The sequence below is a fragment of the Spermophilus citellus genome, assembly GCF_964194105.1.
Source record: "Spermophilus citellus genome assembly, chromosome: 6".
Taxonomy (NCBI): Eukaryota; Metazoa; Chordata; class Mammalia; order Rodentia; family Sciuridae; genus Spermophilus; species Spermophilus citellus.
In genome coordinates, this window is record NC_138187.1 from 21968841 (window position 1) to 21981139 (window position 12299).

Below are 12299 nucleotides of genomic sequence, written 5' to 3' on the forward strand. Positions count from 1 at the left end.
AAACTTAAAAATAGCTTTATTGAACCATATATAATCTGCATGCCATGTAACTTACCCATATATACATATTATATACTTTAGGTTTATAGTTCAATGGTTTTTGTACATTATTTAAAAAATTGCAATATGCTATAATGTAAAACTTTCTATCTTAACTATTTTTATTTTATTTATTTTTTTTGATTCAGCAACATCAATGTTTATAATAGCACATTCACAATAAGCAGCCAAGTTATGAAATCAGTCCTTAATAGATGAATGGATAAGAAAATGTGGTATATACACTCCATAAATTTTACTCAGCTATAAAGAGCAATGGAATTATGTCATTTGCTAGTAAATGGATGAAACTGGAGAATATCTTGCTAAGTGAAATAAACCAGGCTCAAAGTCAAGGGTTTGTTTACTCTCTTTTGCAGAAGCTAGAGATAAATAAGAAATAAAAAATGAAGGGAGACCTCATGAAAATAGAAGGGAGAACTGGAATAAAGGAAGGGGACTGAGGGGAGGAAAGAGGAATGGTTAGGAGAGGAATTGTAGATTAAAATTAACCAAATTATGCTGTGTGCATGTGTGAATACATCATGATGAATTCCACTTTTATCTATTTTTTTTTAGTTTTCTTATTGTGTTATTTATATAGTATCTTTTTTTTGCATTACAATCCTTATTACACATATAGAGCACAATTTTTCATATCTCTGTATATAAAGTATGTTCACGCCAATTTATGCCATTATACATGTACTTGTTTTTGCATTATAATTCTTATTACACATATATACCACAAGTTTTCATATCTCTGTTTGTATATAAGGTATGTTGACACCAGATTCAACTCTTCGTACATATACTTTAGTTTTTTTTTTAATATTTATTTTTTCATTGTAATTGGACACAATACTGTTGAGGGCCACAACCAAGTCAAGATGGCGCCTGGCACTTTGCCAGGAGGAGTGGTTTGTGAAGTAACGCCACCAAGCCATTAAGATGATGGAGATTCCTTATTGACTGATAGCTGTATCTAGATGATGTTAATTGAAACAAGCTGTGTATAATCGGTTGAGTATATATACCTCTGCTGTCCTGCAATAAACAGCTCCCGCTGTTTCAACCTTCACAAGTTGCTTGTCACCCCCAACACACACCCGGTTATTTTGCCCAGCAAGACTGCGGCACAATACTTTTATTTTATTTATTTATTTATTTAAATTTTTTTATTTTTTATTTTTTTTTTAAAGAGAGAGAGAGAGAGAGAGAGAGAGGAGAGAGAGTGAGAGAGAGAGAAAGAATTAATATTTATTTTTAGTTCTCGGCGGACACAACATCTTTGTTGGTATGTGGTGCTGAGGATCGAACCCCGGCCGCACGCATGCCAGGCGAGCGCGCTACTGCTTGAGCCACATCCCCAGCCCTTATTTATTTATTTTTATGTGGTGCTGAGGATTAAACCCAGGGCCTCACACATGCTAGGCCAGCACCCTACCACTGAGCCACAGCTCCATCCCCCATACATGTACTTTGTATAATGATGATCATTACATTCCACCATCCTTGCTAATCCCTTTTCCCTCCCACCCCTCTGCCCTATCTAGAATTAATCTAATCCTCCCATGCTCTCCCTCTCTACCCCACTATGAGTCACCTCCTTATCTATCTTAACTATTTTTAAACTCAAAGGCAATAATTACATTTGCAGTGTGGTGCACAACCATTGAGCTATACTCCCAGTCCATTTTGTTTTATTTGAGACAGGAGACTCCATAAATTACCCAGGCTGACCTTGAACTTATATCCTCCTGTCCCAGCCTCACAAGTAGCTGGGATTACAAGCATGTGCCACCATGCCTGCCCAAAACTTTTTATCACATCAGACAGAAACTGTGTGGTGTTTGAATGTATTCCTTCCAAAATTCAGATATTGAAACTGGCCAATGTGACAATATCGAGAGGGGGGGACTTTAAGAGGTGATGAGGTTTTGAGGCCTCCTAATTTAGGAATGGGATTAAGTGCCTTTATTAAGAGTTTGATGGAAGGAGTTTATCCCTTTTTGCTCTTTTGCCATGTGAGTATGAAGTGTTGCTACCCTTTGGAGTACTCATTGTTCAAGGCATCATCTTGGAAGCAGAAAGCAGCCCTCATCAGATGCTAGCAGTCCTTAATTTGGGGCTTCTTAACCTCCAGAACTTCCAGAAATAAATTGCTGTTCTTTATGAATTATCTAGTCTCAGATATTCTTTTATAGCAGCACAAATGAGCTAAGACATCATTGAACTCCCGGGCTGAAAAGCCCCAGCATAGTGCTTGCTGATCCCAAAGAAAGAACTTGGAAAGGGGGCTGGGGTTGTGGCTTAGCGGTAGAGCACTCGCCTCTTCTGTGTGAGACCCTGGGTTCGATCCTCGGCACCACATAAAAATAAATAAACAAAATAAAGATATTGTGCCCATATATAACTAAAAAAATATTTTAAAAAAAGAACTTGGAGAGGATTTGGACATTTTCTGACTCACAAACTCCATGGCAACAGCAGGCTGGGACCATATGGAGAGCACAATGTACTTACAAGCTGGGGGAATAGATACACAGGATGGGTAGCATGCCAACTGTGCATATGAGTTTTTTCAGATATTTTATAAGTACATGCCTTTACTTCACAGCCAAGATCCTTCTGCTTTGATTCCTACTGTAAAGATTGGAGATAAGTGGCCAGTTTGCCTCCTCCTTACCCTCCCTTGGAAGCACATTCTTTGAAGTCCTTCTTAACTTACCTCCTGGAACAAGCATTCCTGGGCACTGACACTCATTAAGTAAGAACTTCCTATGTTTCCCTCTTGCTAGGTATAGGTTACCTCTTGGTGACCTTTAATCTCCTTTCTGTCTTTTTTAATTTGCTTATTCTAAGTACCTCATCTAAGTAGAATGATAAAATATTTATATTTTGTGTCCGGCTTATTTCACTTAGCCAGGTTGATTCATGTTATAGCATCTATTGGAAGGAACTTGACTTTTTAAAAAAAAATTTTTTTTCAGTTGTAGGTGGCCACAATACCTTTATTTTATTTATGTGGTGCTGAGGATCGAACCCAGGGCCTCACACATGTGAGATGAGTGCTCTACCACTGAACCCCAGCCCAGGAACTTCACTTTTTTAATTGTTGAAAAATAATTGTATATAAGTATATACCACATTTCCTCTCTTCATCTATTGATAGACATTTTGCTTGTTTCCATCTTTTGGCTATGTGTATAATGGTGCATGAACTTGGGACACAAGTATCTAAGGCCTTGATTTCAATTCTTTGGAGTGGAATTATTAGGTCATATGGATAGTTAGTGTTATGAGGAACCATTAAACTGCTTTGATAATGGCTGCAACATTTTACATTACCCCAGGCAATATACAAGGTTCCAATTTTTTCTTTTTTGTCTGAGGATTGAATCCAGAGCTTTACAGACATTCTAGGCACTTGCTCTACCACTGAGCTATTATATCCACAACCCCTAAAGACTGTAATTTATCCTAATCTTTGCTAACATTTATTTTTGCTTTTTTGTTTGTTTTAATAACCACCATAATGTGTGTGAAGTGGAATTTGATTGTGGGTTTTATATACATTCTCCTAATGATGATGAGCATCTTTTTCATGTGCTTGTTGGCCATTGTCTTCAAATCCTTTTCCAATTTTTAAATTGAGGTTTCCTTTTGTGGTCGTTGAATTGTAGAAAATCCTTATATATTCCAGGTATTATTCAATCCTTCATCAGATATATGATTTGAAAAATATTTTCTCCCATTTAGTGAGTTGTCTTTTTCACTCACCCCCATTAACTTTTGTTTTAATGGGTCCAGTTGTTTCCATTAAAAAGTACTGCTTTGGAGCTGGGGTTGTGGCTTAGTCGTAGAGCGCTCGCCTAGCATGTGTGAGGCACTGGGTTCGATCCTCAGCACCACATAACAATAAATAAAAATAAAGGCATTGTGTCCAACTACAAATATATATATATATATATATTAAAAAGTACTGCTTTTAATGGGCTAGGATTGTGGCTCAATGGCAAGCTCTTGCCTAACACTTACAAGGCACTGGGTTCGATCCTCAGCACCACATAAAAATAAATAAAATAAAGGTACTGTGTCCATCAAAACTAAAAAGAAAATATTGAAAAAACAAAAAAGTACTGATTTTAAAAACTAATAACTTAGATGGGCACAGTGGTGCATGCCTGTAATCTCAGCGGCTCAGGAGGTTGAGGCAGGAGGATCATGAGTTCAAAGCCAGCCTCAGCAAAAGCAAGTCCCTGAGCAGCTCAATTAGACCCTGAGCAGCTCAGTTAAACCTTGTCTTTAAATAAAATACAAAATAGGGCTAGGGATGTGGCACAGTGGTCAAATGCCCCTGAGTTTAATCCCACAGTAAAAATAAATAAATAAATAAACCCTAATAACCTAAGGGCTGGGGCTGTAGCTCAGTGGTAGAGCGCTTCCTAGTATGTGTGAGGCACTGGGTTCAATCCTCAGCACCACATAAAAATAAATAAAATAATTATTAAAAATACCCTAACTTAAAACTGCTCCCCCCCCAAACCCACAAACACAAAACATTCTCCTTTCCTGCTGACGGCTTTGCATGCATTGTTATCATTAACCAGTTGTTGGAAGCCACCATGAACTGTGCATGAGCTAAAATCTGTGTGGAAGCCTTTAGGTGGGAAAATCTGGTATCTGGGGGTTCACAGCAGCACTCCTGCTGGGGAGATACCCAGGACATGTGATATTCCACCTAGCTCTGCCAGGTTCAGCACTGCACTGGAGTTAGGGTAACCTGCTGGAGCCCACATAGACACAGAGCCTCTCAAAGATAGGTGTGGCTTTTCAAGGTGCCAATCAACTGTTTGCTTCAACTCCCCTGACATATGGAGAAGCAAGGCTCCTCCTGCTGAAACCCTATCCCTACCTTGGATGTGTTCTCCCTTAAATAAAGGACCAGAGCCATTTTCTAGTTCATTCTGATCTAGCTCCTACCAGGGCTGAAGAACCTATCAGGAGCTCCATTTGCCTTTTAAAACTATTTCCTAGCTCTTAGCTCTGTCTCTTAATTCTTCTCTAATTATTTCAGACTTTATTTTCTCAGGTGGCTCATCACCTCCTAAGCAGGAAACTGCTCGGGCTGGGCGCTGGCAGCCCTGAGATCACCACTCTTTTACTATTAAACTTAAAAAGCCAATTGAGACAAACCATTCTTAGACCGTTCTTCACCACTGGTGAAGACTGGTGTGGTGGCACACGCCTGTAATCTCAGGGTTAGGGAAACTGAGGTGTGGAGCAATTTCAGAGCTAGCCTCTGCAATTTAGCGAGGTCTCTAAATAAAATACAAAAGAAAAAGGGCTGGGGATGTGGCTCAGTGGGTTCAATCTCTGGTACCAAAAAATAATTATATGTTAAAAAAATGGGGTAACAGGGTTGGGATGATATTCATTTTGCTTTCTGGGCAGACTTGGTGACCCTGCCAGCTCCAGCAGCTTTCTTGTCCACTGCTTTGATGACACCCACAGCAACTGTCTGCCTCATACCACAAACAGCAAAATGACCCAGAGGAGGATGTCAGAGAAGCTCTCAACATGCATGGGCTTTCCTGGAACTTATCCACAGTCGCAGCATCACCAAATTTGAAGAATTTAGGGCCATATTTCAGCTTCTTACCAGAACAGCAATCAGTCTTTTTCCTTCAGCTCAGCAAACTTGCAAGCACAGTGAGCTGTGTGACAAGCTAGTACTGGGGCATAGCCAACCTGATTTGGCCTGGATAGTTCAGGATAAACACCTGAGCAGTGAAACCAGCTGCTTCCATTGGTGGGTCATTTTTTGCTGTCAACAAAAACATTGCCACAATGAACATCTTTGAAAGACACATTTTTTTTTCACATTTAAAAAAATTAGTAGACATGCCAGTAGAGTATATTTTGACATATTATACATACATGGAGTATAACTTCCCATTCTTTTGATTGTATTCATATATGAATATAGTAAAGGTATGTCCAATTCACTGTACTGTCTTTCCTATTCTTATCCCTCTCCCCTTGATTTCCCTTTGTCTAATCCAATGAACTTCTACCCCCCCCCCCAATTTATTGTGTGTTAGCATCTGCATATCAGAGAGAACAATTGGCATGTGTTTTTTTGGAACTGGCTTATTTCGTTTAGCATGATAGTCTCCAGTTCCATCCATTTACCAGAAAATGCCATAATTTCATTCTTTATTATGGCTGTGTATATATACCACATTTTTTAAAAAATATTTTTAATTGTCAATGGACCTTTATTTATTTATTTATTTATTTGTTTATTGATATGTGGTGCTGAGAATTGAACCCAGGGCCTCACACATGTTAGGCAAGTGCTCTACCACTGAGCCACAACCCCAGCCCATCCACATTTTCTTTATCCATTCATTTGTTGAAGGGTTCCATAGCTTGGCTATTGTGAATTTATATACACTGATGTGGCTGCATCACTATAGTATGCTGATTTTAAATCCGTTGGGTATATGCTGAGGAGTATGATAACTGGATCAAATGGTGGTTCCATTCCAAGTTTTCTGAGGAATCTCCATACTGCTTTCCAGAGTGGTTGCACCAATTTGCAGTTCCACCACCAATGTATGAGTGTAGCTTTCCCCCACATCTTTGCCAACACTTGTAGTTTTAATTGGCATTTCTCTAATTGCTAGAAATATTGAACTTTTTTTTATATATTTGTTGACCGATCATATTCCCCCTTCTGTGAAGTGTCTTTTAGTTCCTTTACCCATTTATTGATTGGGTTAGTTGGTTTTTTTGGTGTTAAGTTTGGTGTTAAGTTTTTTGAGTTCTTTGTAATCCTGGAGATTAATGCTCTATCTGAGGTGCAGGTGGCAAAGATTTTCTCCCATTCTGTAGGCTCTCTGTTTACATTCCTGATTATTTCCTTTGCTGTGAAGAAGCTTTTTTTTTTAATATTTATATTTGCATTTCAATTCTTTTTTTTAATGAGAGAGAGAGAGAGAGAGAGAGAGAGAATTTTTCAATATTTCTTAGTTTTCGGCGGACACAACATCTTTGTTTGTATGTGGCGCTGAGGATCGAACCCAGGGCCGCGTGCATGCCAGGCGAGCACGCTACTGCTTGAGCCACATCCCCAGCCCAAGAAGCTTTTTAATTTGATACCATCCCATTTATTGGTTCTTGATTTTACTTCTTGTGCTTTAGGAGTCTTGTTGAGGAATTTGATTCCCAAGCCAACATGATGGAGATTTGGCTCTACCTTTTCTTCCAGTAATGCAGGGTCTCTGGTCTAATGCCTAGGTCCTTGATCCACTTTGAGTTTTGTACCAATGCCACCGATTTCGTAGACATTCTGGAGGAGCAGACACAAAGGCTTGTCAGTTGGATGAGTTGGTGGCAGGATGAAATCTAAAGCTTTGAGCATTGTGGTTCCAGGGGAACTGCCCTCTTTGCGGTTGATTTCCCATCCCTTGAACCAAGGCATATTAACATTTGGCTCCAACATGTTCCAGCCAGAAATTGGCACAAATGCTACTATGTCAGGATTGTAGCCAATTTTCTTAAAGTAGGTGCTGACTTCCTTAACAATTTCCTCGTATCTCTTCCTACTATAGGATGGCTCAGTGGAATCCAATTCGTTAACATCAACAGTTAGTTGTTTCACATCCAGTGTGTAAGACAAGAGGCCCAACAGTTAGTTGTTTCACATCCAGTGTGTAAGACAAGAGGCCATGCTCATGGGCTTGCCCATTCTCAGAGATAACAGTTGTCACATTCACCAACACCAGCAGCAACAATCAGAACAACACAGTCAGCCTGTGATTATGTGCCTGTAATCATGTTTTTGGTAAAGTCTCTGCGTCCTGGGCCATCAATGATAATCACATAATACTTGTGGGTCTCAAATTTCCACAGGGAGATGTCAATGGTGACACCTTGCCTACACTGAGCTTTCAGTGTATTTAAGACCCAGACATACTTAAAGGAGCCCATTCCCATCTCAGCAGCCTCCTTCTCAAAATTTTCAGTGGTTCATTTGTTGATTCCACCACATTTGTGGATCAGATGGCCAGTGGACTTGCCAGAATCTACAGGTCTGATGACAATGATGTTGATGTCTTTTCCTTTCCCATTTTGGCTTTGATTTAGCAGTGGGTTTTCATGACACCTGTATTCTGGCAGCAAACTCATCGCACAAAGGTCATTCTCAATAGTGTCCTTTGATACATAGAAGTTTTTAATTTTGATAAGGTCTAATTTATCTATCTTGTCTTTTATTGCTTGTGCTTTTTGAGTCCTACCCAAGAAATCATCACCAAATCCTGTGTCAGAAAGATTTTTCCCTATGTTTTCTTCAAGAAGTTTCATAATTTTAACTCTTACATTTTTGATCAATTGGGTTAGTCATTGTATATAGTTTAAGAATCCAGCTTAATTTTTTTTTAATTTTTTTTAGTTATACATGACAGCAGAATGTATTTTAACATATAATACATACATGGAATGTACATACATCAAAGCTTAATTTTTTTACATGTAAAATATTTTGTTTTCCTAGCATCGTTTGTTGAAAAGGTTGTTATTTGTCCACATTTATCCATTAAATAGTCATGGCATCCTTGTCAAATGTCAGTTGATGGTATGAGTTGGGGTTTATTTCTGGGTTCTCCTCTTTATTCCATGGGTCTATATGTCTGTCTTTATCCAATACTATGCATTTTTTTTAGAGAGAGAGAGAATTTTAATATTTATTTTTTAGTTTTCGGCAGACACAACATCTTTGTATGTGGTGCTGAGGATCGAACCCGGGCGCATGCATGCCAGGCCAGCGCGCTACCGCTTGAGTCACATCCCCAGCCCCATACCATGCATTTTTGATGACTGCTTCTTGTAGGAAGTTTTGAAGCAGGAAATGTGAGTTCTATAACTTTATTCTTTTTTAGTTGTAGTTGGACACAATACCTTTATTTTATTTATTAATGTTTATATGGTGCTGAGGATTGAACTCAGGGCTTGGCACGTGCTAGGTGAGTGCCCTATCACTGAGCCACAACCCCAGCTCAACTCTAAGATCATTTTGGCTATTTAGAATCTCTTAAGATTCCATGTGAGTTTTTGGATGGCCTTTTCTTTCTATAAAAAATACATTTGGGGGGCTGGGTTGTGGCTCAGTGGCAGAGCATTTGCCTAGCATATGTGAGGCACTAGATTAGATTCTCAGCACCACATATAAATAAATAAAATAAAGGTCCAACCAACAACTAAAAAAAATTAAAAAGCAAAAACAACAACAACAAAAACACCATTTGAATTTTAAGAGGGATTGTTTTGAATCTATGGAGCACCCTTGTATTGTCACCTTAACAGTATTAAGTATTTTAATTAATAAACATTAAATATATATATTTTATGTTTGTTTAGGTCTCATTTTATTTTATATATATATATATATATATATATATATATATATATATTCTTTTGAGATGGGTCTTGTTGTGTTGTTCACGCTGATCTAGAACTCTCTGACTCAAGAAATCTTCCTGCCTCAGCCTCCTGAGTAGCTGGGACTACAGGTGCATGCCACCTTGCCCACTTTGTTTTGTAATTTTTGATGTATAAATCAATCCTTATTTAAATTTATTCTGAAGTATTTTATTCTCTTTTGGCTACTGTATTTGAAATTGTCTTTAAATTTCCTTTCTATGTTATTCACTGAAAGTGCATAGAGAAGTACAACTGATTTTTGTGTTTTAATTTTAATTTTGTATCCTATATTTTTGTTCAATTTTTGTGTGTGTGTGTGATGGGAATTGAACCCAGGGATTTATCCATGCTAGGCAAGCACTGTCACTGAACTACATCCCCAGCACTTTTTAAAAATTTTTATTTTGAGAGTGTTGGCAAACCTGTAATCCCGGTGACTGAGGAGGCTGAAGCAGGATAATTGCAAATTCAAGGTCCCCTGCACAATTTAGCAAGACCCTGTTTCAAAATTAAAAATTAAAAACGGGCTGGGGAGGGACTGGGTTGTGGCTCAGTGGTAGAGTATTTGCTTTGCAGTGAGGCACTGGGTTTGATCCTTAGCACAGCATATAAATAAATAAGGTATTATGTCCATTTACAACTTAATAATAAAGGGGCTGGGGATGCAACTCAGTGGTAGAACACCTCTGGGTACAATCCCTGCTACTACAACTATTACAAAATCTTTTTTGAGCCAGAGTCTTACTAAATTGCCCCGGGGCTAGCCTTGAACTTGCAATCTTGCCTCCATTTCCCAAGTGGCTGGGATTAGCAGTTATTCACGACAATGCCTGGTTTGAACTCACTTTTTAACACTAAAAATTGTGTGTGTGTGTGTGTGTGTGTGTGAATTCTTTAGGGTTTTCTACATAAAAGATGTCATCTGCAAACTAATATTTTTCTTTCTTTCCAATTATGTGCCATTATTTTTTTTCTTACCTAATTGCTTTATCTGAAATTTCCAATAAGTCAAATAGAAATGATATAAGTAGAACTGGAATGTAGCTCAGTGGTAAAATGTTTGTCTTGCCCTGAGTTGATCCCCAGTAATGAAAAAGAAAAAAAAAAAGTGACTAACATAGGTATCATTGTTTTGTTCCTTAGAGGAAAGGCTTCCATTATTTCACCACTGAGCATGATGTTAACTGTGGGGTTTTCCTAGGTGTGCTTTATCTACTTATTGTTGAGGATAAAATTCTTAGCATACTGTTTTTTTTTTTATTGGATATTCACAACATTACAAAGCTCTTGACAAATCATATTTCATACATTAGAATCAAGTGGGTTATGAACTCCCATTTTTACCCCAAATACAGATTGCAGAATCACATCGGTTACACATCACATTTTTACATACTGCCATATTAGTGACTGTTGTATTCTGCTACTTTTTTAGCATACTGTTTTTATCATGAAAATGTGTTGAACTTTTTTCAGCCTTGAGATGATCATGCTGTTTTTTCCTTCACTCTATTTAAAGTTAATTCTATTATACTTATATAAATATTAATTCCTTGTACTAATTATTCAATTTAACATACCTAATAACCTGTGTATTCCAAGAATTAATCTTTGTTATGATTATAAAATTCTTTTAATTTGCTGCTAAGTTGGGTTTGCTAGAGCTTTTGTTGAGAATTTTGGCATTTATACGCATGAGATATTGGTCTGTAATTTTCTTGTCTTTGTTTGGAATTGTTATCAGGGTAGCGCTGGCCCCATAGAACAACTTAGAAAACATTCCCTCTGGGCTGGGGTTGTGGCTCAGTGGTAGAGTGCTTGCCTAGCATGTGTGAGGCACTGGGTTCGATTCTCAGCACCACATATAAATAAGTAAAATAAAGGACCACTGACTACTAAAAAAATATTAAAAAAAAAAAAAAGAAAACATTCCCTTTTCTTCAAATTTTTGGAGGAGTTTGAGTAAAATTGGTAATAGTTCATTTAAATAATACATCAGTAAAACCATCTGATTCTGAATTTTTCCATTGTTGAAGGGATATTTTTTGATTATTGATACAACCTCTTTACTAGTTATTGGTTTCTTCAGATTTTTCAGTTTCTTCTTGAGTCAGTTTTGGTAGATCAGTTTTGGTAGATGGTGTGTTTCTAGAAAAACTTCCACTTCATCTAAGTTATCCAATTTATGAGAATGCAACCGTTTGTGGTTTTCTTTTATGTTTTTATTCTGTAAAATCAGTAATAATGTTTTCCTTTCATTTCTGATGATTTTTTTGAGTTAGAAAACAGTTCCAATTTTATTCATAAAATTATTAATCCAAATTGCAAAAGCAGATTTACATAGGCATAGATCAATTACAAAACAGGAGGACAATGAAATGTTCCAGAAACATCCTGAAAAGTTCCAAGCAGCACATACTATGCAAAACATCCAGTTAAACCACAGTTGTGGGACAGGTAATATTCATTACTGCCTTTTCTCCATGAACTCTTCCCTATATTTGCTTTTCTTTTCCAACTTGCTGAGACTTGGCTCTGCATACAAAAAAAAAAAAAAATTCTTTATCAGAGTCTAGCCTGGTGATAACCACCTAATGCTTGGGTGGATGCCCATGTGGACGGTTGTACTGTTAGGCCTTCTCAGATGCACCCACTCAGTGTAAATGACATATTTTTCCTTACACCTGGACTGCCTTGCTGATTTGCTGATCTTTGCAGTGTCCTTGAACTACCTGGACCTTTTCGTCCTTGCAGATAGGCACCTGAAG

At 37.7% G+C, this 12299-nt stretch overlaps 1 pseudogene across 1 annotated transcript; it reads right to left on the reverse strand.

The window, feature by feature from the left end:
* Positions 1-7232: 7232 nt before the first annotated feature.
* On the reverse strand, positions 7233-8180 carry LOC308652472 (elongation factor 1-alpha 1-like; annotated as a pseudogene). Its single transcript has one exon. The product of its transcript is annotated as an elongation factor 1-alpha 1-like (transcript).
* Positions 8181-12299: the final 4119 nt, after the last annotated feature.